The following is a 25,559-nucleotide window of genomic DNA, read 5'->3' as shown; positions in this document are numbered from 1 at the left end:
TACCTTTTTTTATTGAATCTGGCTAAAGGTTATATCAATTTTTTTTTTTTATATTTTCAAAGAATCAGCTTTTTCAGCTTTTAGTTTCACTTTTTAATTTTCTTCATCCCTCATTTTTTTTTCGGCATTTTTTGCTTTTTGGGGCCACACCTGTGGCATGTGGCAATTCCCAGGCCAGGGGTCCAGTTGGAACTATAGCTACTAGCCTATGCCGGAGCCACAGCAATGCTGGACCCAAGCCACATCTGCAACCCACACCGCAGCTCAAGGCAACACTAGATGCTTAACCCACCGAGTGTGGCGAGGGATCAAACCTGCGTCCTCCTGGATGCTAGTCAGGTTCGCTTACTGCTGAGCCATGACAAGGACTCCCCTACCTCATTTTTGCTCTGATCTTCATGATTTCTTTCCTTCTAGTAACTTCGGGTTTTATTTGTTCTTCTTTCTCGAGTTGCTCTAGGTCTAAGGTTAGGGTGATTACTTGGGATTTTTCTTGTTTGCGGATTGCAGTGCTATGTATTTCCCTCTTAGAAGTGCTATTTGTGTGTCCCATGGGGTTTTGGATCATTGTGTCCCTGCCTTCAAGGAGGCCTGCAGTTTAGGAGGGAAGACAGACAAACATAGAAGCAATTACAGCACAGGGTGAAATAGAGGCTGGGGACCAAACACCATTCCTCAGTAATGATATCAGTTAATATTCTGATGTTATCTTGGCATAATTCTGAAGGTGATACATTCTCTTTGGTAACTTTTTAGGAGGGTTCACTAGTTCTATATGGGAAATGAAAGAAGTGGAAGCTCCCATGGCCCAAGATTAAAAGTTTTCATGACTTTGGAAAATGATTGGAAGGCAGTAGAGAATCCTTAGGTAGATATAAACATGATCAAGGGCACTTGTGAAAGCATTTCCCTCCAATTAGGAAGACATTCAGAAGATGAGGCAGAAAACAGAAGTCCTAGCTTTGCCAGCATGATCAGTTGCCATGAGGGTACGACTTACGGATCTATTCAGGAGGATGGAGAGAAGAGGCAAATCCCAAAAGCCCTGTATAATAAAAATAGATAAGTTTTTTGTTTTGTTTTAGATCAGTTTAGCCTACAAGCTGCAGCTGAGCACAGGCTCTGTAACCCACTAGAGGAACCAGAGAAGCAGAGTCCTTGCCCCAAGAGACGGACAGTCTAGAAAGGAGGTATGGGGCTAAAGGTTACACACAGGGAGAAGGCAGTGGGTGTGGTTTTTTAAATAGGTGATTACATAAAGATGGGCAGAAAGAGGTTGAAAGAACTTAAAAGAGCTGCCCAGGTGGGGTACCTCTGTCACAAGCTATGGATGGTGAGATGCCACTTTTCCATGCCACAGGCAAGTAGGTGCCCCTTGTGGGGCCTAAGGGCAGCAGGGGGCGAAGCGCAATGTGGCACCTCTTGTGTGATCTACAGGCCGCAGGGAAAAACCACAGCAGTCATCTCAGACACCAGAGGGAGTCATGGCCTGTGAACAGGCACCACCTGTGACCCGAGTCATCTCAGAGGTCAGCAAAGAAGAGGGCACTGTCCCATTCCCTTCATGGCCAACTATGATACGTGAGCATCCAATTCCTAGTCTCACTCAATGGGTTAAGGATCCTGCATTGCCATGACCTGTGCTATAGGTTGCAGACACAGCTAGGATCCCTCCATTGCTGTGGCTCTGGTGTAGGCCAGGAGCTGTAGCTCCAGTTCCACCCCTAGCCTGGGAGCTTCCAGATGCCACAGGTATGGCCCTAAAAAGCCAAAAAAAAAAAAAAAAAAGAAGAAGAAGAAGAGGGCACTGCAACTGGGCACCACATGTTGTTGCTCTCACTCCCCTGGAAACATACCTGTCCTTCTGCTGCCACTACCAAATGCTCCAGGTGTCACCTCAGATGTTTGATCACAGTCATTTCCCAGGCCCCTGCAACTAGGAGCAGCCTGAGCAACCTTGCCACTGTCAGGGCAAGCCCTGCCCATTGCCTCCATCTCCCTGGAAGCATGTGCAGCACCCTAAAAATAAAAAGCCAGCCCTAACAAAACCTAACAGGGGTGCTCATGCATATAAATAGCCCTCCAAGACTACAGTAGTTGTTTCCCCTAAACTCACAGAGTAAGAAAAATATAAGCAAAGTGAAGCAGCTCAGGAACCATTCCCAGTTAAAAGAACAGAAGAATTCACCTGAAGGAGCAGATAATGAAACAGACTCTGCAGTTTAATAGACACCAGGTTCAAAAAGGAAAGAGTGAAAATACTGAAGGAGTTAAGAGGGAATATGAAGGAATTAAGAGCAGATATGAACAGTAATGCAGTTTACTTTAGAAAGGAACTAGAAAATATATAGAAGAGCCAAGAAAAATTAGAAAATTCATTTGCAGAGATGCAAGCTGAGTTAAAGGCACTGAAGAGCGACTGAGTAATGCAGAGGAATGAATTAGTGACTTGAAAGAGAGAATAAAGGAAATCACCCAATCACGACAGCAGACAGAAAACCAAATGAAAAAAACAAGAAAGCAATATGAGAGATATATGGGATAATATAAAGCAGGCCAGAAGGAAAAGAAAAAGAAAAGGGGATTGAAAACATATTTGAAGAAAATGGCTGAAAACTTCCCAAATCTAAAGGAAACAGATAGCAAGATACAGGAAGCACAGAGGGCCCCAAACAAGTTGAACCCAAAGAGGACCACACCAAGGCATATTAAAATAAAAATAGCAAAAGTTAAAGAGACGATTCTAAAGGCAGCAACAGAAAAACAAAGAATTAATTATAAGGGAACCCCCATAAGGCTATCAGTTGATTTCTCTACAGAAACACTACAGGCCAGAAGAGAGTGGCAAAATATATTCAAAGTTCTAAAAGGGAAAAATTTGCAACCTCGAATACTCTACCCAACAAGAATATCATTTAAAATAGGAGAAATAAAAAATTGCTCCAACAAACAAAAACTAAAAGAGTACAGCAATACTACACCCATTTTAAAAGAAATACTGAAAGGGCTCCTCTAAATAAAAAAGTTTAAGAAGAAATGGGATGGAGGAAGTCACAGTTGGAAAGCAATCATTTAAGCCAATATACAGATCTAAAAGGAAAAAAAAATATTGTAAAATCGATGATAAACATAAGGAACAACAAAAGGATAAACATGAAAATGTTTAAAAAAGGACTTCCAAAATTCTAAAATGTAGGGAAGGAAAGTAAATCTAACTTCTTTGTTTTTTTTTTAGAATGTGTTTAAGCCTATATGACTATCAGACTAAAGTAAGCAGATATAGGAAGGGATTAACATACTTGAAAAACAGGGCAACCCCAAGTCAAAACCATACAGTACATTCACAAAAACTAAAAAGGACACGAGCATAAAATAAAAGGAAATCATGCAACCAAAAAAAAGGAAGGAACAAAAGAGAAACAGAATCAAATGGAAACAAGGTTTAAAATGGTAATAAGTACATATATATTTATCAATAATTACCTTAAAAGTCAATGGACTGAATGCTCCAATCAAAAGAAAAGAGTGGCAGATTGGACAAAAACAAGAGTCTACAACATGCTGTCTACAAGAGATTCACCTTAGGGCAAAGGACACCTATAAATTGAAAGTCAGGGAATTGGAAAAGATATTTCATGACAATGGAAAAGATAGGAAAGCAGGAGTGGCAATACTTGTATCAGACTTGAAAACAAAGGCCATAAAGAAAGACAAAGAAGGACACTGTTTAATGATAAAAGGATCCATTCAAGAAGAGGATATTATAACCATCAATATATATGCCCCTGAAATAGGAGCACCCAGATACTAACAGACGTAAAAGGAGTAATTGATGGGAATACAGTAACAGAATTTAACACCCCACTCACATCAATGGACAGATCCTCTAGACAGGAAATCAATAAGGCAACAGAGATCCTAAATGACACAATAGAAAAGTTAGACCTAAATGATATTTTCAGGACATTACATCCAAAAAAATCAGAATATACATTCTTTTCAAATGCACATGGAATATTCTCGAAGATTGACCACATACTGGGGCACAAAACTAACTTCAACAAATTTAAGAGTATAGAAATAAATTTCAAGGAGTTCCTGTCGTGGCGCGGTGGTTAACAAATCTGACTAGGAACCATCAGGTTGCGGGTTCGATCCCTGGCCTTCCTCAGTGGGTTAAGGATGCAGCGTTGCCATGAGCTGTGGTGTAGGTCACAGACATGGCTTGGATCCCACATTGCTGTGGCTCTGGCATAGGCCAGTGGCTACAGCTCCGATTAGACCCTTAGCCTGGGAACCTCCATATGCCACAGAAGTGGCTCAAGAAAAGGCAAAAAGACAAAAAAATAATAATAATAATTTCAAGTATTTTCTCTGACCACAATGGCATGAAATGAGAAATCAACCACAGGAAAAGAAATGAGAAAAAGCTGACTACATGGAGACTAAACAACATGCTAATGGGTCAACGGGGAAATTAAAAAATACCTCAAGACAAATGATAATGAAAACAATCATTCAAAAATCTATGGGATGCCACAAAATCAGAGATTAGAGGGAAATTCATAGTGATACAGACCTTCCTCAAAAAAAGAAGAGAAAGCTCAAATGGACAATTTAACCCACCACCTGAGAGAATTAGAAAAAGAAGAACAAAGGAAACCTAAAGTCAGCGGAAGGAAGGAAATTGTAAAGATCAGAGAGTAAATCAATAAAATAGAGATTTGAAAAAAATTAATAAAACCAAGAGCTGGTTCTCTGAAAGGATAAACAAAATTGACAAACCCCTGGCCAGACTCACCAAGAAGAGGAGAGAAAGAACTCAAAGAAAATAAGAAATAAAAAAAGGAGAAATCGGGGAGTTCCCGTCATGGCGCAGTGGTTAACGAATCCGACTAAGAACCAGGAGGTCGCGGGTTCGGTCCCTGCCCTTGCTCAGTGGGTTAAGGATCCGGCGTCGCCGTGAGCTGTGGTGTAGGTCGCAGATGCGGCTCGGATCCTGCGTTGCTGTGGCTCTGGCATAGGCCGGTGGCTACAGCTCCGATTCAACCCCTAGCCTGGGAACCTCCATATGCCGCAGGAGCGGCCCAAGAAATAGCAACAACAACAACAACAACAGACAAAAAAGACAAAAGACCAAAAAAAAAAAAAAAAAGGAGAAATCTCAATGGATACTGCAGAAGTACGATAGAATCCCAAGAGAATACTATGAACAATTAAATGCCAACAAATTTGACAACCTAGAATAAACGGACAACTTTCTAGAGACATACTACCTACCAAAACTGAATCAAGAAGAAACAGATCAACTGAACAGACCCATCACTAGAAATGAAATTGAGTATGTAATAAAAACACTCCCTACAAACAAAAGTCCAGGACCAGATGGCTTCACAGGTGAATTCTATCAAACATACAAAGAACTTATACCCCTCCTTCTTAAACTTTTCCAAACAGTTGAAGAAGGAACACACCCAAAGACATTCTATGAAACCACCATCCTCCTAATACCAAAACCGGACAAAGATACTACCAAAAAAGAAAATTGTATCTTTGATGAATACATACACAAAAATTCTCAAAAAAATTTAACCAACCAAATCCAACAACATATAAAAAAGATCATACACCACAACCAAGTGGGATTCATCCCAGGTTCACAAGGATGGTTCAACATACACTTATCAATCAACATCATATACCACATTAGCAAAGGAAAAGTCAAAAACTACATGATCATCTCAATAGATGCAGAAAAAGATTTGGTGAAGTCCAACATCCATTCATGATAAAAACTCTTTACCAAAGTGGGTATAGAGGGAACATAACACAACAAAAGCCATTTATGACAAACGCACAGCCAGTATAATACTCAATGGAGAAAAGATGAAAGCCTTCCAGTTAAAATCTGGAACAAAACAAGGATGCCCACTCGCACCACTTTTATTCAGCATAGTATTAGAAGTCCTAGCCACAACAATCAGACAAACAAAAAGAAATAAAACGTATCCAGATTGGAAGAGAAGAAGTAAAATTGTCACTCTATGCAGATGACATGATAGTATATACTAAAAACCCTAAGGAGTTCACACACAAAACATACTCAAACTGATCAACAAATTGAGCAAAGTAGCAGAACATAAGATTAACATTCAGAAATCAATCGCATTTCTGTATACTAACAATGAAGTATTAGAAAAGGAATATAAAAATACAATACTTTTAAAATCACACCCCCAAAATTAAATACCTATGAGTAAACCTAAGGAGGTGAAAGACTTACATGCTGAGGATTATAAACATTAATCAAGGAAATTAAACAGGATTCGAAGAAATGGAAAGATATGCCATGCTCCTGGATTGGAAGAATCAAATTTTTTTTTTTTTTTTTTTTTGCTTTTTAGGGCCGCATCTGTGGCATATCAAGGTTCCCAGGCTAGGGGTACAATCAGAGCTACAGCTGCGGCCACAGCCTCAGCCACATCATATCTGAGCTGCATCTGCAACCTATACCACAACTCATGGCGATGCCAAATCCTTAACCCACTGAGAGTGGCCAGGGATCCCACCTGCAACCTCATGGTTTTTTTTCACTGCTCCATGACAGGAGCTCCATCAATATTGTTAAAATGACCATACTATCCAAAGCAATCTACAGATTTGATGCAATTCCTATCAAATTACCCAGGACATTTTTCACAGAACTGGAACAATCCAAAAATTTATATGGAACCATAAAAGACCCAGAATTGCCAAAGCAATCCTGAGGAACAAAAACCAAGCAGGAGGCATAACTCTCCCAGACTTCGGGCAATATTACAAAGTCACAGTAATCCAGACAGTGTGGTACTAGTACCAAAACAGACATACATAGACCAATGGAACAGAATAGAGAACACAGAAATAAACCCAGGAACCCCTATGGTCAATTAATCTTTGACAAAGGAGGCAAGACTATAAAATGGGGAAAAGACAGTCTTTTCAGTAAGGGGTGTTGGAAAAACTGGACAGCTGCATGTAAATCAATGAAACTGGAATACACCCTCACACCATGCACGAAAATAAACTCAAAATGGTTTAAAGACTTAAATGTAAGACAAGACACCCTAAAACTTCTAGAAGATAACATGGGCAAAACATTCTCTGACATCAATCATACAAATGTTTTCTTAGGTCAGTCTCCCAAAGCAATAGAAATGAAAACAAAAATAAACCAATGGGACCTAATCAAACTGACAACTTTTGCACAGCAAAGGAAACCATAAAAAAATAAAAATAAAGACAACCTACAGAATGGGAGAAAATGCTTTCAAATGATGCAACTGACAAGGGCTTAATCTCTAAAATATACAAACAACTTATACACCTCAACAACAAAAAAAACCAACAACCCAATTGAAAAATGGGCAGAAGACCTCAATAGACATTTCCCCAAAGAAGATATACAGATGCCCAACAAGCACATAAAAAAAATGCTCGACATCATTGATTATTAGAGAAATGCAAATCAAAACTACCATGAAGTATCACCTCACACCAGTCAGAATGGCCATCATTAATAAGCCCACAAATAACAAATGCTGGAGGGGGTGTGGAGAAAAGGGAACCCACCTGCGCTGTTGCTGGGAATGGAACCTGGTATGACCACTATGGAGAACAGTATGGAGGTACCTTAGAAAACTATACATAGAACTACCATATGACCCTGCAATCCCACTCTTGGGCATATATGGGACAAAACGTTCATTGAAAAAGACACACACACCCGCATGTTCATTGCAGCACTATTCACAATAGCCAAGACATGGAAACAACCTAAATGTCCATCAACAGATGAGTGGATTAAGACGATATGGTACACATACACAATGGAATACTACTCAGCCATAAAAAAGAACAAAATGATGCCATTTGTAGCAATATGGATGGAAGTAGAGACTCTCATACTAAGTGAGGTCAGTCAGAAAGAGAAAGACATATACCATATGATATCCCTTATATCTATAATCTAATAAATAGCACAAATGAACTTTTCTACAGAAAAGAAATTCATGGACTTGGAGAAAAGACTTGTGGTTGCCAAGGGGGAGCCAGAGGGAGTGGGATAGACTGGGAGTTTGGGGGTGGTAGTGCAAACTATTGCCTTTGGAATGGATAAGCAATGAGGTCCTGCTGCATAGCACAGGGAACTATATCCAGTCACTTGTGATGGAACATGATGGAGGATAATGTGAGAATAAGAGTGTGTGTGTGTGTATATATATATATGACCGGATCGCTTTTCTGTACAGCAGAAATTGACAGAGCACTAAGTCAACTATAATAGAAAAAATAAAAACCTTAAAAAAAAAAAAGCTGCCCAAGGTCCTACACCAGGTAACTGTCACAGCCAAGACCGGCAGACCCCAGAGCCTGTGGAGTCAACCATCGTCATTACCCTTAAGCCAGCACTGTCCTTCCTCTTCGGTTTGGAAACTCTTGGTCATTCTGGTAGAGAGACTGGTTGAGCAGTAAGTCACTGAGGAAGACTTAGAGTCAGGGTAGAGACAGGGTTAGAGAACGGTGTGTGTGCTGGTTAACAGACAGGCTTGAGAGCCCAACTGCCTGGCCCCAAATCCCAGCCCAGCTCTGACATTTGCTGTTTGTGTAACTCTAGGCATGTTGTTTAACCTCAATGCTTCAGTTCCCCTGTTCGTAAAATAGGAATAAAAGTAAAACTTACCTCATAGGGTTGTTGTGTGGATTAAATGAGCTAATCCAGATAAAACTTTTGGGGAGTTCCTTATGGCACAGCAAGTTAAGGATCCAGCATTGTCACTGCAGTGGCTCAGGTTCAGTCCCTGGCCTGGGAACTTCCACATGCTGCGGGCATGGCCAAACAAACCCAAACATAAAAATCCTCTTCACATGGTATCTGGCACATACTAAGCAACATAGTTGGTTACTGTTATTATCATGATAATCCTTAGATAGTTCACTGGGACTTAGACCCTTGTAAATAGATTTGCTTCCTTAAGAAGAATAGCAAATGCCTGAGAGAAAAAATACATTCCCAAAAGAGAGGCCGGAATAATGCAAGCGCTAGGAATCTACCGCTCTTAACGACACATATCCCCCAGTCTTACCTGTTCCAGTTACCGTGTTTATACAACAAGGCATCCTACAGTTAGTTGTATAAAATGACCATTATTTCATTAAGCTCAGGGCTTCTTTGGGTCACATACTCAGAAAGGGTGGAGAGGAGTTCCCATCGTGGCGCAGTGGTTAACGAATCCGATTAGGAACCATGAGGTTGCGGGTTCGGTCCCTGCCCTTGCTCAGTGGGTTAACGATCCGGCGTTGCCGTGAGCTGTGGTGTAGGTTGCAGACGCGGCTCGGATCCCACGTTGCTGTGGCTCTGGCGTAGGCCGGTGGCTACAGCTCCGATTCGACCCCTAGCCTGGGAACCTCCATATGCCGAGGGAGCGGCCCAAGAAATAGCAACAACAACAACAAAAAGACAAAAAATGGAAAAAAAAAAAAAGAAAGGGTGGAGAGGGGCAACTTTTCTCTGATCCACAGTATTTGGGGCATCTGCTAAGAAGTCTTGAAGGTTAGGGGTGATTCAGCTGCTGGGGGCCGGAATCCCTGAAGGCTCAGGGGCTCATTTGGTTTGGTGCTTGATGCTGGCTGTTGGTCGGGGACCAGAACACAACTCATGACCTCTCTCTGGCTGGTAGGACTCCACATGGTATGGTATCTGCATTTCAAGAGTGAGCCTCCCCAGAGTTCCCATTGTGGATCAGCAGGTTAAGAACCCCATTAGAATCTATGCAAATGCGGGTTCGATCCCTGGCCTCGCTCAGTGGGTTAAGGATCTGACGTTGCCTCAAGCTGCAGCATAGGTCACAGATGCAGCTCAGATCTGGTGTTGCTGTGGCGTAGGCCGGCAGCTGCAGCTCCAATTCGACCCCTAGCCTGGGAACTTCCACATGCCACAGGTGCAGCTCTAAAAAGAAAATAACTAAGAGTGAGCCTCCCGGGAGAAGCAGGCAGAAACTCCATCCGGGTTTAGGCCCTCGTTTGGAAGTTCTGTGACAACCCTTCCCTGCTCGTCCCTGTGCCACCCACATTCAAGGGAGGACACGGCCTCCACCTCTTGATAGGAGAAGTGTCTACATCAGATTGTACGAAGGACACAGGGGTTGGCCGCTCCTCTTGCAGCCATTTGGGGAAGATGCAATGGGCCGCCGCAGCTAGTGAAACACTCCCTCCCTGTTTCTAGGCCTCCTCCCGCTCTGAGAGAGGCCGCTCCTGGCAACCCAGTTGGGTCATTTTTTAAATTAGCTGTGCGTGCTAGGTAACTGTCATGGGGTTGCTGAGTGTGTCTGTACCATAGGGTAGAGGATAAACTAGGTGGATTCTTTGAATAACCTAACCTGCTTTTCTACGTGGTGGATGGCATCGCATGTGTCCTTAATTGGTGTGGAACAGCTTCCACTTTACCTTTTCACTGCAGGGGGCGGGGGGCCTTTATGTCCTAGAGGCTATTTAACTTCCTTTGGCTTATTTTGTTATATCACCCCGTGCCTCTTGGTTTCTTTCTTTTTTTTTTAAACAAAACTTCCCAAATGGTGACCTTGAGAATACTGCCTTGAAACTGTCATCGACAGCTCCGGAAACAAGGTATTCTGTGCTAGGCGTGTGTTAAGTTATGAAAAAGTTAATTCCATTAATATTACTTCTTTTGGTTAAGTTGCAAGTTGCAGGAGTTTTTTGGGGTTTTTTTTTTTTTTTTTTTGTACCAGCCAAGAGCTGTCTGAATAGATTTCATGGGCATCAAGAATTACATCTCTCTTCTGCGAGACATTATCATTCTTTCCTCAAGTGAAGAGTATCCTTTGTGTGTAAGTTCAGGAGACATCCACTTAATATTCTCCTATTCTTTTGAAGACAATGCCGGATGACATCAGTTCCACACTGCTTTTAAAACACGGCTCTGACTTTGATTCCATCCGCTCACTGTTCCACTTCTAACTGTCAGATTTGGCTAAGGGAAAAAGAAAGCCCTTAAGAAAAGGCCAGGCTATTAATGTGCTCTTCAAAATGCTAAGAAAAGGCTAAGCTGTTTATAGCGTTTTCAAAATGCTCATCTCTCAGAGATTTGCCAGCAACAGTGTCAAGGTGAAATAGCTCTCCTTCATCCAGGAGCCGAGAGTCTTTGTGTTATCTGTGCTCAAAGCACTGGTCCTACTTTTGTTAGACGTGCAATTTGGGGGTATAATGATACTTGGAAAGAATTTAAACCAAAATATGGTCATGAACCTGATATTGTGTATTTACTGTGAAAGTGGCAAGAACTGTGAGCATGCACTGCTTGAGAAAGCAAGCCTGGCTTCATTCTAAGGGCAGCTGTGTTTCAGAATCCAGGGGGCAATTTCCCAAAGTTTAGTCACTTTGTACAACTGCAGAGGAGGTGAGAGGCAGGGGTATTATTAGCAGATCTGCTCGTTGCTTTCTGTTTGCTGAAACCTCAGTTAAGTGCTTAGTTCTATTCACTTCATCTGTTTTGCTAAATGGTTTTGTCTTGATTAAGATCTGGACTCCAACAATGGGATTATATTTTCATTTCAGGAGGCTGTTGATTTTTGCTTCATATAGCTGAGTCAGTTGACAAAGCCTTTTGGAATTCTACAGACAAATGTTCTTCATAGTTAAATACATCCACAAAGGAGGAAGGGGGTGTAAATTTACCCATTTTCCATGTTAATACTTTGGACACTAGTCATTCGAGATTTTTGCTCTTATTTCTCCTGTATCTCAGGCAGCTGATGCCATTATGTTTTCTTCTCTACCCCCTGGAAGAGCACTCGGCACACGTCCCAGCCCCAGTTTTGCTCTTGAGGACAAGTCATTAGTCCTTAAAGAACTCAGGTCAATTAGACGCTATCAGAGGTCTGAGAAGAAACATATCTCAGTGGATAAGAATGTGATTCATTCTTGGTTCCACCATCTGTTGATGGTGTGGCCGTGAGCTACTTACTTTGCTCCTCTGCTTCGGTTCCTTATCTACACAGTGCTGATAGCTACTCCTCGTGTAGGATGCATGCAACACATCTGGCATGGCGTGTGCCCATCAATGCCAGGGGAAGCATGCAATACATTGTGGCCGTCTTCATCTTTTCCCAGCCTTAAAATAATGGGAAATCTGTCATCTTTTAAAATTTGATCATTAGTAACCCTCTGCATTAGTGGCCTTTTGGCCTGAGTGTTTGCCAATTTTCAAGAATAAATGGATATTTAATAATGTATTCCTATTATTTTTCAACCATCCTTTTAAAATTAAACTTCTAGAGGCCCTTGAGACTATATGCAGTTTTGAAATAATTACATAGGGGAGTTCCCGTTGTGGCGCAGTAGTTTAACAAATCCAACTAGGAACCATGAGGTTGCAGGTTCGATCCCTGGCCTTGCTCAGTGGGTTAAGGATCTGTCGTTGCCATGAGCTGTGGTGTGGGTCGCAGATATGGCTCGGGTCCCACATTGCTGTGGCGTAGGCCGGCAGCTACAGCTCCGATTAGACCCCTAGCCTGGGAACATCCATATGCCATGGGAGCGGCTCAAGAAAAGGCAAAAAGACCCAAAAAAAAAAATTATATAGGAACAGAGCATAGCATAAAAATGTAGTACAATGCCACAACCAGGAGAGTGACATTAATAAAGTCGAGATACAGAATAATTGCATCACCACGGGGACCACTCCTGTTGACCTTTTATAACCAGCCCCGTGTCTTACCCCCCAAACCTGCCCCTGACCGTCTACGATTACTAATGTATTCTCCGTTTCTGATAATGTTATCATTTCAAGAATGTTACATTAAAGGAACCATACAGTATGTAACCTCTGGGGCCTACGCATTTTTTTGCTCAGCTTAACTCCCTGGAGGACCACTCAACTATACTTTTGATGAACCAAAAAATCCTTGTGAATATTGACACATTTTGCTTTGGCCCAAGACTGCCTGATGTGGTGCCTGGCACACAGTATGGGGCAAACAGCCGACGAGGCTCAGGGGTGGCTCCCGCCCCACCTAATTGACCCTTCCTCTCCCCCTTCTCTCCATCCTTCTTCTCCCTCCTTACCTCCCTCTTCTCCACATCCTCTGATTAATATCAACAGACAGAGGCTGATTGCTCATGTTAGAAACACCAAAAAGAGTTACAAGAAATCCTTATGTGAAACTGCTTTGTAAACTGCAAGCTCTGTTGGACCGCCTATCAGAAATTGCTGGTCAGTGTTGGCCACATGGTAAGAACGGGTTGCAGCTGCCTGTGGTGTGTGGTGTGAACCAAGGGGTTGGCGTGAGCAATGTTCCTTTCCACTGTGCACGTGGGTCTGCCCTCCAGTTTGCTGCTGCGGTGGGAGCTGCGAGCTAACAAAGGCCTTCGTGCTTTCACTCGGAGCAGCAGAGTCCCCTGAACCAAAAGCAACTGTCAGTTCACATTCTTTGTAAGCCTTTGCTCTGAAAGAGAGTCCCCTGTTTCCAGGGGCCTGATGGTAAGCGCACTGAGCTCCTTCATAAAAAAGCAAAAGCATCAAGAAATGCCAGGTGCTGTTCGAACTCTGGAGTCTTCATTTCAGCATCCTAGGTCAAACGCCCACAGGCGGACCAGTCAGAGCTGCTCAGGAGGGAACCCTGCTTTGGCATTTGTACCCAGTTAGAGCATTTCTCTAAATTCGCTGCTGAGGGTCAAGGACCTGACCTTTAAGTGGAGTTCAACCCTTAATTCTGCAGGAAGGTCCCCTCCCTATTCAGAAATACATCAAGGGGAGGACCGGCTTGCCAGAGCTTGCGTGTTTAAGAAAAGATAGCTTAGGCCCTGCTGTGCTAACAAATAAACCCCAGATCTCAGTGGCAATAAAGATTGCTTTCTTTCTCATCCCGAGTCCAGTAAGGAGGTGGCCTCTGTCCTTCAGCTTGTCACCATGCTGCCCGGGCCACAGGCCTCGGCATAGGAGGAGCGGACTAGGGGCTTTCGCAGGATGTCTTGCAGGAGTTGGGCAACTGTAGGTACTGGTTTGCCTGCAGCAGTCACGGCGTTTACGCGTTGATTTGGGGTGACAGTTAATGTCCTCTCCTCTTATTCTCAGAAGGGTCCCGGCTCAGGCAGTTAATCCGAATGGCCATTTCTAAGAGCCAGCATGGAATGGCCACCATCATTTCTGCTCAGATCCCGTCATGCAGAGGAGCAAGCACAGACTTCAGAGAACACTCACCCCTGACGCCACAGGCATCTGCAGGAATGCTGTGAGGCTTTTTTAGCAGAATCAAAACACTTCAATTACCAGAACTCTGCGGAGAAGTTGCGATAGAAATAGGATATTCTTATGAACTCAGCCATCTCATCTCATCACACACTGTGGTAGGCTGAATCGTGGCCCCCCAGAGATGTCCACATCTTAATCCCCAAGACCCATGACCTTATGTGACCAGAGGGACTTTGCAGACATGATTAAGTTGAGGATATTGAAGTGGGGAGATTATCCTGGATTATTCAGGTGGGCCCTAAATGTAGTAACAAATGTCCTTTTAAAAGGAAGGCAGAGGAGTTCCCGTCGTGGCTCAGTGGTTAACGAATCTGACTAGGAACCATGAGGTTGTGGGTTCGATCCCTGGCCTTGCTCTGTGCGTTAAGGATCCGGTGCTGCGGTGAGCTGTGGTGTAGGTTGCAGACACAGCTCGGATCCCATGTTGCTGTGGCCCTGGTGTAGGCCGACGGCTACAGCTCCGATTAGACCCCTGGGCCTGGGAACCTCCATATGCCGCAGGAGCAGCCGAAGAAATGGCAAAAATAAAATAAATAAGTAAATCAAAATGAAAGGCAAGGCAGAGAGAGACTTGATGGCAGAAGAGGAGAAGGTGAGAGATTGGAGTGATGTGGGTTGCAGACGGACAAGGGTGCCAGAAATCAAGGAAAACAGGTGGCCTCCAGAAGCTAAAATAGGCAGACAGATGCTTTGCCCAGAGCCTCCAGAAGGAAGCAGCCATGCTGACACCTTGACTTTAGCCCCGTGAGACGGAACTCGGATTGCTCCTCTCCAGGACTTACACCTTGTGCCGGTGTAAGCCGTTAGGTTTGTCCTTCACTTGTGACAGAAGCGATAGGAGACTGGTGCACATGTACATTCTGAGGTTCAGCATGTGATTTTAGATTTCTGATTCTGCTGAAAGGAGGTACTACTCTCATCCTTATTTTGCATGTGAGAAATTTAAGTGACTTGCCCAAGGTGCCTTAGCTAGTGTGAGAGCCAGGGTTTAACCCCAGGCAGCCTGGCTCCTCAGATGCTATTCCCAGCCACGCTGCCCCACTGCCTCTACCCTGCACTGTCCTCTGAGCACCCCCTGCCACATCTGTCGTTGTGCTCCGGCTCCCTGCTCTCCTCCCACACCCACCTGACTTCAGCCTCCTGCTCCTCCCATGGGCTCTGTGGTATCCTGGACACTTTTCCAGCTTCAGCTTTTTGAAATTCGATGGAAGGTCCTAGGGCTTCCACAGGGAATTTCTCAAGAAAAATTGGGCTTCAGGTGAAATTATTGAATTCGTCATATTTAAATCTTTCATATTTAAGTGTCTGGGAGGATACTCTTTGAGGGAAGATATTATTTCTGAATCTTCTTCCTACGCCTTCATTTCAAATTCTCTTCCTCGTAGCCTACAGGGGGGAAATGTTCCTAAGGGTAATCAAATAAAGTGATTAATAGAAATGACACTGGAAATATATTAAATTTATCTTGCCATGCCCCAGAAAAGAAGCATCTAGAAATGTGGTGTTAAAAAATCTTACTACTTTGGAGTTCCTGTCATGGCTCAGTGGTTAGCCAACCTGACTAGCATCCATGAGGACGTGGGTTCAACCCCTAGCCTTACTCAGTGGGTTCAGGATCTAGTGTTGCCGTGACCTGTGGTGTAGATTGCAGACACGGCTTGGATCTCGAGTTGCTGTGGCATAGGGCAGTGGTTACAGCTCCAGTTAGACCCCTAGCCTGGAAACCTCCACATGCCACGGGTACAGTCCTAAAAAGCAAAAAAAAATAAATAAATAATAACAAAAAATAAATAAAAATAAAGAAAATAAATTTTAAAAAAATCTTAGTACTTTAAATCTCCCATTAGCTTGTATTGGTTATATGCTAGTATGCATTTTGCCATGTTGCCATTTGTTTAGTAATTAAGCCCTGAATCAGATTTTTGTGCCTTTGTGGCCCCTTCACTGAGCCTTTCGGATCTCCCCCTTCAGGACTGAAGCACTTATTTTTTCCAGCTTCAGGAATGTTCTGACCAACAGCCTTCAGCTCTCAACTCTCTCCAGGAATTGCCCCTGGCTAAAGGACATAGCCTCTAGGGGGAGAGGGGTTGTCTGTATCTAATTACTGGTTGATATAGGGGTGCAAAGACCTGACCCCCCTGACACACACACAGTTCCGGACGACTCTGAGGGGCCATTCCAGCTTCAAAGCTCCCTGCAGGGTTTGTTGTGACTGCACTGAAACCCTTCTCTCTCTGCCTAATCCTGCTTTCCTCCCTCTCCCTACGGGCTATAGATCCAAGGACATGCCCCAGTAAACCTCCTGAAAGCTAAGTTCCATCTCAAGGTCTGCTTCCCGGGATCCTGAACTGCAACCATGAGTTAAAAACATTTTTTTAAATAAAGATCCCTCACTGGTGATGAATACATAAGCGTGTCCAATTAATCCTTATTTGTTGGAATTAGAAGAGCTCTCAGGGAACTTGGATATATACTTTCTCGCTCAAAGTTGATTTTCCAACATAGAAGTAAGAGGAAAACATCATACACATGTCGCCCACTCATGATTAAAAATACATTCTACAGTGTGACGCAGAGTTCAATCATATTTTCCCTTGACCTCTGTTTGAACAGCTAATTTACAAATAAAGTCTGCAAAACAAAGACTCCAGCCCATGTCAATTCTCAATCAATGCAGCCTGCTTTTTCAGAGAAAGAGTTTTTTTCCCAGAGTACAAAAGCTAGGACCTGTTAAAGCTTTAAAGCATCTTCTAAAAATAAAAGTAATGATGTGAAGTACAATATTATCACGTATCACGCGTTATCAGAATTTATACTCGCATCTCCACAGAGAATGAGGAAGAGACAGTTTTACAACACACTGAATATAAGCATTGCTGTTAAATCCTCTACCCACGAACACTCTTCCTTTCATTCTCCCCCCAACCCCTGATTATAAGCCCTGAACCAATGGCCATGAACTTGGCATCTGGCCTTTATGCCTTATGCACTTCATTGATGGTTGCATAACTCACGCTTCCTGTTCTGATTAGAGCTTTTGATATTTTAAAGGGGATTTGCCCTGTTTGAGACCCTTTATTCATTCTTTATATGATGAAAAAGATTTTCCTGGAGGGAGAGAGCAGCTGTTCTTTCTGCACAATAGGGTGTCAGATTTCAAAGACTCCTTTTCTCTGGGACTTAGACTCTCCAACCATCAGAATAAGCTTGGATGTGTACAGCCTAAACTTTTACTTTTTTCTTAAGGGCTTCTTTTTGCTCTTAAAGGATTGTTTTCTTAAATAGTTCCCCATAAAAAGCATTTACCTATAATGAAGATAGCACTGGCAGCTCTATCATTTTCCATCACGCAGTGCTAGGGCTCAGCCTGGAGTAGGGTATAGGGGGGAATGTGAGCAGAAGGGGTGCCAGTGAGGAGGGGGTGGGGGGAGGAGGAGGAGGAGGGAAGAAGAAAGCCCCAAAGGCCACAGAGACATTCACTAGCTGAACAGTTTGGTTTTTTCTGACGCCAGCTGAGGGTACAATGCTCTGATACCCACTGGGTGCCTAACAATTCAATCCACGTCTGACACTCCCGCCCACAGTTAGCACAGACTCCCACAGCTTAGGGGCTCGATCCAAGAATGCCCTACTTCAGCTGCCAGCTGCAAACGAGGCACCCAGGCAAACCCACGCCTCTGCCCTAGCCGACTACAAATTCAGAAGTTCCCACAATGCCCCCTGAGGTTCGATGAGTTGCTATAATGCCCCACAGAACGCAGGAAAATGCTCTACTGATGAGCACCCGTTTATTATGCAAGACCTGAGGAAGAGCCAAATAGCAAAGAGGCACAGAGCGAGATAGGGAGGGTGGGGAGAAGCAGAAATTCCATGCCCTCTCTGGGTGCCTCACCCTCCCAGCACTTCAATTTGTTTTACCAATCAAGGAGTTCCTCAAAACGTGTCATCATGGGGTTTTTATAGAGCTCTCATCATGTGAGCATGATTGAATCGCTCCTGGCCCGCTGGCAACAGAACTCCGTCTCCAGTTCCTGACTGCTCCCGAGAGGTCAGAGCGTTGGGCTGAAGGTTTTCTCTCTCTAATCACATGGTTGGTTTTCCTGGTGACCAACGTCATCCTGAAACTAATCTAGGCACCTTTCCCCACCTTAGTCGACCTTTTTTTTTTGGGGGGGGGGGGGGTACCGCAACTATAAACCATGAATGTCACCTAAAAGTCGTTCTTAAACACATATCCCAGTGAGGAGTTCCCATCATGGCTCCGCAGGTTAAGAGCCCAGCTAGTATCCATGAGGATGTGGGTTCACTGCTCAGTGGCTTAAAGGATCCAGCGTTGCCACAAGCTGTGCCGCAGGTCGCAGATGTGGCTCGGGTCTGGCATGGCTGTGGCTGTGGTGTAGGCTGGCAGCTGTAGCTCTGATTATACCCCTAGCCTGGGAACTTCCAAATGCTGCAGTTGCAGCCCTAAAAATAAAATAAAATAAAATGGTTAACTTAAAAAAAAAAAACTCACCACCAGTGAACACAGTCTCTCCACATATTCCTTTCATGGAGGCGTTTTTCATGTGTTTCAAGAAAAAGGCCATTGTTCAAAATATTTCTGGCATCTGCTTAGAAGTGAACATGGAGACAGGGCTACTTGTGTTGCTGAAATGTTTTTGGCTAGACTGAAACATTTGGTTTCTGGACTATGTGGGGTACTATATCCGAGCAAGAATTGCCCTTTACTAAAAGGTGAGCTGCTCAAGAGCTCAAGGAAACACCAGGCAGAGCCAGGGCTCAGGGGTCGTAGAGGGTCAACGACAGTCATGGTAATGATTTTAGGATGGATTCTGTTCTTAGGCAATGCAACAACTGAACCAATTTCCTGAACATATGCTTTCTCTGCCATAATCCCGTCTTCACAATTTTTTTTTATTTATTTATTTTATCTTTTGTTTTTTCAGGGCCACACTCGCAGCAAATGGAAGTTCCCAGGCTAGAGGTCGAATTGGAGCTACAGCTGCCGGCCTACCCCACAGCCACAGCAGCACCAGATCCGAGCCACGTGCACGGCAACGCCGGATCCTTAACCCACTGAGCGAGGCCAGGTTCCTAGTTGGATTCGTTTCCGCTGCGCCACCATGGGGACTCCCTGTCTTCAATCTCTAACTTTCTTGTTCTCTGCAAAATGTCTTTATAATGTTATTTCTTTCAATTTTAATTTAAGATTTCTACCATCTCACCAGTACGACCCTTTTATCTCATATTATGTTAAAAATACTTCTAATTATATTTAAAGTTTTATTAATACAAAAATTAAGAGTGATGAAAAAGATAATCTTGTTCTCAGCAAAGTGTGAAATTTCCTGTGGTCTTCTCACCCTCCTAAGAGTTTGGTGCTCTTTCTGTTAGATTGGGGAGAAAAACATTATTGTTGGTATTGGGATTCTCTTGATCATATAAAGTACAGTGAAACCAAATATATCTCGTTTTCTCTCATCTGGAACTTTTATTAAATGGGTCACCAGACATTCATAATATGAGTTCTTAAGTAAGCTAGTATCATATTATCCTTTCTACTTTGGAATGTGTGTTTTTTCCCCAGTCCAAAAAAAAGAAAAAAAATCCAATAAATCACTAACTTCAAAGACTCGGGTGATATATTGAGAAGAGATAGAAAACATGGTAGAAAAAGATATATGTGAGAATGCTAGATAAAAACAGTATTTGCTTTCCTACCTTGGAGGTATTTTTTATGACTGCGACTCTGTATTTTAAGGTTCTTGAAAGGAGGCAAAGTTAAATCCTTCCATCACGAAGCTTGCAATTTTTTATATCCTGCTCACCAATTACAAACATAGGCAAATCTAATTGATTAGTGGCAATTTGGCTTTCTCTCTTTTATCTTGGTCATTAACACTTAGAATCTATGAAAAGGTAACTGACACTGTGCTGAGAGAAGCAAGAAGAGGTCTCTAATAGTTGCTCAACAAAAACTCAGTGGACTGAGAAAAATCATAGACACTGTGATAACAATATGATTTTTCTTTCAATCAAGGAAAATCATTAGAACAAAGAATAAAATCTTTCACTATGATATAATCTAGTTTTCATGTAGAAACTCATATAAAACATAGCATTGGCAAATAACCAACTCTCCAGTGGTTTCCAAAACTCTCCCAAGTCTGAGTCCAGGCCAGGTTTTAATGAACCCCTTCAGCATGCCCCACCTTGATTAATTTCCTTTCCCCTCCCTGTACTATTTCAGACTTTTATCCTCTCTAGACAGGCAAAATTATCATCATTTCTTTAATATTGCTCCTTGAAGCATAATCTACTTGAACAAAATCACAGTCTGCTACTTACCAGGGTGTTTTTTCATTTCTTTCCACAAAACTGTTCCTAATCCAGGAAAAGGAACCAAAGTTCTCTGGTACCTTATGCTGGACAATTTGGACTCAAAGCTTTTTATGAAACACATACAATACTTCTGAAAAAATGATGTAATTGCCAATCTTATCTCTGCTGAGCGACAAAGAAAGAAATTCAATAATTTCACCTGGAACCTAATTTTTCTTGAGAAGTTCCCTATGGGAGACCTAGAATCTTCCATAAAATCTCCAAAAGCTGAACCTGGAAATGTGCCCAAAATGCCACAGAGCCCATGGGGGGAAAAAATCTAACCAAGGAAGTAAAAGACCATTCAAAATGGTGAAAAGCTGAAAGCACCTCCTCTAAGATAAGGAGCAGGACAAGGATGCCCACTCTTTCCACTTGTATTCAACATAGTTTTGGAAGCCCTAGCCACAGCAATCAGTGAAGAAAAACAAATAAAAGGAATCCAAATTGGAAAGGAAAAAGTAAAACTGTCATTGTCTACAGATGACATAATACCCTACACAGAAAACCCTAAGGATGCCACCAAAAAAATTACTGGAGCTCATTAATGAATTTGGTCAAGTCGTAGGATACAAAATTAATATACAGAAATCACTTGCATTTATGTGCATTAACAATAAAACATCAGAAAGAGAAATTAAGGAAACAATGCCATTTGCAATTGCATCAAAAAAAAATGCCTAGGAATACACCTACTTAAGGAAGCAAAAGACTCGTACTCTGAAAACTCTTAAGATGCTGATGAAAGAAATCAAAGAGGATGCAAACCAATGGAATGATATACCATGTCCTTAGATTGGAAGAATTAGTATTGTTAAAATGACCATACTACCCAAGGAAATGTACAGATTCAGTACAATCACTATCAAATCACCAGTTCTAGAGTCCAGAAATAAACCCACACACTTATGGTCTTATCTATCACAAAGGAGGTAAGAATATATGATGGAGAAAGACAATCTCTTTAATACTGGTGCTGGAAAAAACTGGACGACTACATGCAGAAGAATGAAATTAGAACATTCTCTACACCATATACAAAAATAAACTCAGAATGGGTTAAAGACCTAAATGTAAGACCAGATACTATGAAACTCCCAGAGGAAAATACAGGCAGAAGTCTCTTTGATATAAATCACAGCAAATTTTTTGGGGGATCCACCCCCTAGAGTAATGGAAATAAAAGGAAAAATAAACAAATGGGACCTAATTAAGTATAAAAGCTTTGCACAGTTAAGGAAGCCTTGAACAAAACAAAAGACAACCTATGGAATGAGAGAAAATATTTGCAAACAATGTGAGTTACAAAGGATTGATTTCCATAATATACAAACAACTTATATAGCTCAATATTAAAAAAAAATGGACAGAATCCATTTTTTTATTGAGCTTAAATAGCTCAATATAAAAAAACAAACAATCCAATCAAAAAATGTCTAAATAGACATTTCTCCAAAGAAGATATACAGATGACCATCAGGCATGTGAAAAGATGTTCAGTATCATTAATTATTAGAGAACTGCAAATCAAAACTCCAGTGAGATATCACCTCACACCAATCAGAATGGTCATCATCAAAAAGTCTACAAATAATAAATGCTCGAAAAGAGTTCCTACTATGGTGCAGTGTGTTAAGAATCCTACTGCAGCAGCTCAGGTCACTGCAGAGTTGTGGGTTTGTTCCCTAGCCCAGCACAGTAGTTAAAGGATCTGGTGTTGCTATAGCTATGGCATAGGTCACAATTGCAGCTCGCATATGATCCTTGCCCTGGGAACTTCCATATGTCACAGGTATGGGGGAAAAATGTGGTATATATAACAGATTATTACTCAGACATAAAAAGGGATGAAATGCCATTTGCAACAATATGAGTGGACCCAAAGATTGTATTAAGTGAAGTAAGTCTGAGAAAGACAGATATCATATTTTGTCACTTATATGTGGACATCTTAAAAAATGATACAGATGAAGTTATTTACAAAACATAAATAGACTCATAGACATAGAAAACAAACTTATGGTTACCAAAGGATAAAGTGTGGGAGGAGGGATAAATTAGGAATTTGAGATAAACAGATAGATATACACTACAATATATCAAATACATAAACCACAAGGACTACTCTTCCACAAGGGACTATATTCAATGTCTTATTATGAACTGTAATGAAAAAGAATCTGAATTACATATATATATATATATATATATATATACACACACATGTGTATATATATATATAATTACTCTGCTGTACACCTGAAACATTGTAAATCAAGTATACTTCAATTTTTTAACAGTGCTCAATAAAAAAGTTAATTTTTGAAGTATAAAAGTAAAAAGTAATTAACTCAAGGTGAATAAAAGAGTTGAATGTAAGACCTGAAATCATAAGATTCCTAGAAGAAAACAGACAATAAATTCATTAACACTGGTCCTAGCAACGTTTTTGTGGATCTGGCTCCAAGGAGAGGGGAAACAAAAGCAAAAATAAACAAATGAAACTACATAAAACTAAAAAGCTTCCTGCCCATTAAAGGAAAGCATTATCAAAATGAAAAGGTAACCTACTGAATGGGAGAAGATATTTGCAAATCATATATTTAGTAAGGGGTTATTATAGTATCCAAAATATATAAGGAACTCAGACAACTTAAGAAAAACAAACAAAACCCAAACAGCCCAATTAAATATGGGCAGAGGATCTGAATAGATTATTTTTCCAAAGAAGACACAGAGGTGAACAGTCACATGAAAATATATTCAACATCACTAATTTTTAGGGAAATGCAAATCAAAGCCACAATAAGATATCACCTTACACCTGTTAGAGTAACTATTATTGAAAAGACAAGAAATAACAAATGTTGGGAAGATGGGGAGAAAAAGAAACCTTTGTACGTTACTGGAAGGACTATAAATTGGTGCAGCCACTATGGAAAACAGTGTGGAGTTTCCTCAAAAAAATTAAGACTAGAACCACCATATGACCCAGCCATTCCACTTCTGAGTACTTACCCAAAGAACATGAAACATTAATTTGAAAAGATACATGTACCCCTATGTTCACTGCAGCATTATTTGCAATAGCTAAGACATGGAAACAACCTAAGTATCCAGTGATAGATGAATGGGTAAAGGAGATGTGGTATAAGTATACAATGAAATACTACTCGGCCATGAAAAAGAATGAATCCTGACATTTGCAACAACATGGATGGACCTTGAAAGTATTCTGCTAAATGAAATAAATCAGATGGAGAAACACAAATACTGTATGATTTCACTTATATATGGAATCTAAAATCAAGTGAACAAACAAAACATACTCATAGACACAGAAGCTAGATTAGTAGTTTTCAGAGGGGGAAGGGAGTTGGGGAGTGGGCAAAATAGGTGAAGGAAGTCAACTATATGGGGACAATGGCAACTAGACGTGTTGGTATTCACTTTGCAGTATTTACAGACGTTGGATTATAATGATGTCCACCTGAAACTTGTATGTGGAAGAAAAAAAAAATTGGAGAAAAAAAAGAACAAGTATTGGAGAGGATGTGAAAAAAAAAAAAAAAAGAACCATCACACATTACTAGTGGGACTGTAAAATGTTGCAGCCTCTACGTAAAACAGTTTGGTGGTTCCTCCATAAGTTAAAGATAGAATTACCATGTGATCCAATAATTGTAGTCTAGATATGAACCCCCAAAATTGAAATCAGATGTTCAGACAAAACTTGTATGTTAATAGTAACACTTCACAATGGCCATAAGGTAGAATCGGCACAAATGTCCATCAGCATATGAATGGATAAACAAAATATGGTATGTCCACAAAATGGACCATTAGTCATAAAAAGGAGGGAAGTACAGACACACACAGTAATGCGGGTGAACCTCCAAAATATTGTCCTAAGTTAAAGAAGCCAGACACAAAAGGTCACATATTGTATGGTTCCACTTTTATGAAATATCCAGAACAGGTGTAAACAGAGAAACAGAAAGCATCTTTGTGGTTGCCAAGGACTGGGGTGGGAAAATTAGGAAAATAAAATCTAAACCGATCAAATATTTTAATCAACCTCACGTAGCTGGTACGTGGTGACATTTGAATGTGAACCAACCAGTCTTACTCCAGAGTGTATAGTCCTAACCTCCACGAGGTTATTGTCTCCCTGAATTGATTAAGGTGGGGTTTCTCTTACATAGTGGTAACTGAAAAAGCAAATAATGTAAATCTAGCTATCCTATTCAAAAAAAAAACAAAAAAAAAGGAAAGGAGAAAAAGGAAAAGAAAAAGCCTACATGATTATATACTTGAGGATTTTACAAGTTTTGGAAAGCTATTCCTTCAACTACTAACACTACTACTTCAGGAATGAGTGAGAAGGCGGCGGGGGGGGGGGGGTGTTCATCTTTTGATTTCTTTATTATTTGAAGTTATAGAAAGCACTGGAGTGCTTTGATCATTTCTTAATCCAATGAAGTCAAGGAAAAGAAATGAAAACTAGTCTCCACTTTTAAGTCTGTTATGCCGTCTTGAGAATGAAAGTTTCACTTAACAGACGGGATATTAAAAAAATTTGTTCTCCAGTTTCGTACAGGGGTTCAGGCCTGCAAGAATCAAATTCATTGTGACTGTTCTGCATGACGTTTGTTCCTTTATCTTCAAAGTACCTAGGCCTGCACGAAGCACGTCCCCAGCAAACATTTGTTTCCCTTCCTGCATATTTGTCCTCTTCTTCCTGCCACTGAAATAACCAGTGCTGTGACCACAAAGCAGTCTTTATTTTCCATTTTTCAGGCTGCTGGGATAACTTTGGCTGCACGCGTTGTCAGCACTAGGTGCTTCTTTCAGAAAGGGTGTGCTCCAA

General features: G+C 41.5%; 1 protein-coding gene across 1 annotated transcript in view; it reads left to right on the top strand.

Annotated features, from left to right (window-relative positions):
• CFAP54 (cilia and flagella associated protein 54) overlaps positions 1-25,559 on the top strand; it is a 308,666-nt gene that overhangs the window by 282,421 nt on the left and 686 nt on the right. The gene's annotated exons all lie outside the window — the stretch shown is intronic.

The sequence above is a fragment of the Phacochoerus africanus genome, chromosome 7 (assembly GCF_016906955.1).
Source record: "Phacochoerus africanus isolate WHEZ1 chromosome 7, ROS_Pafr_v1, whole genome shotgun sequence".
NCBI lineage: Eukaryota > Metazoa > Chordata > Mammalia > Artiodactyla > Suidae > Phacochoerus > Phacochoerus africanus.
This window is presented reverse-complemented; position numbering and strand designations above follow the sequence as displayed.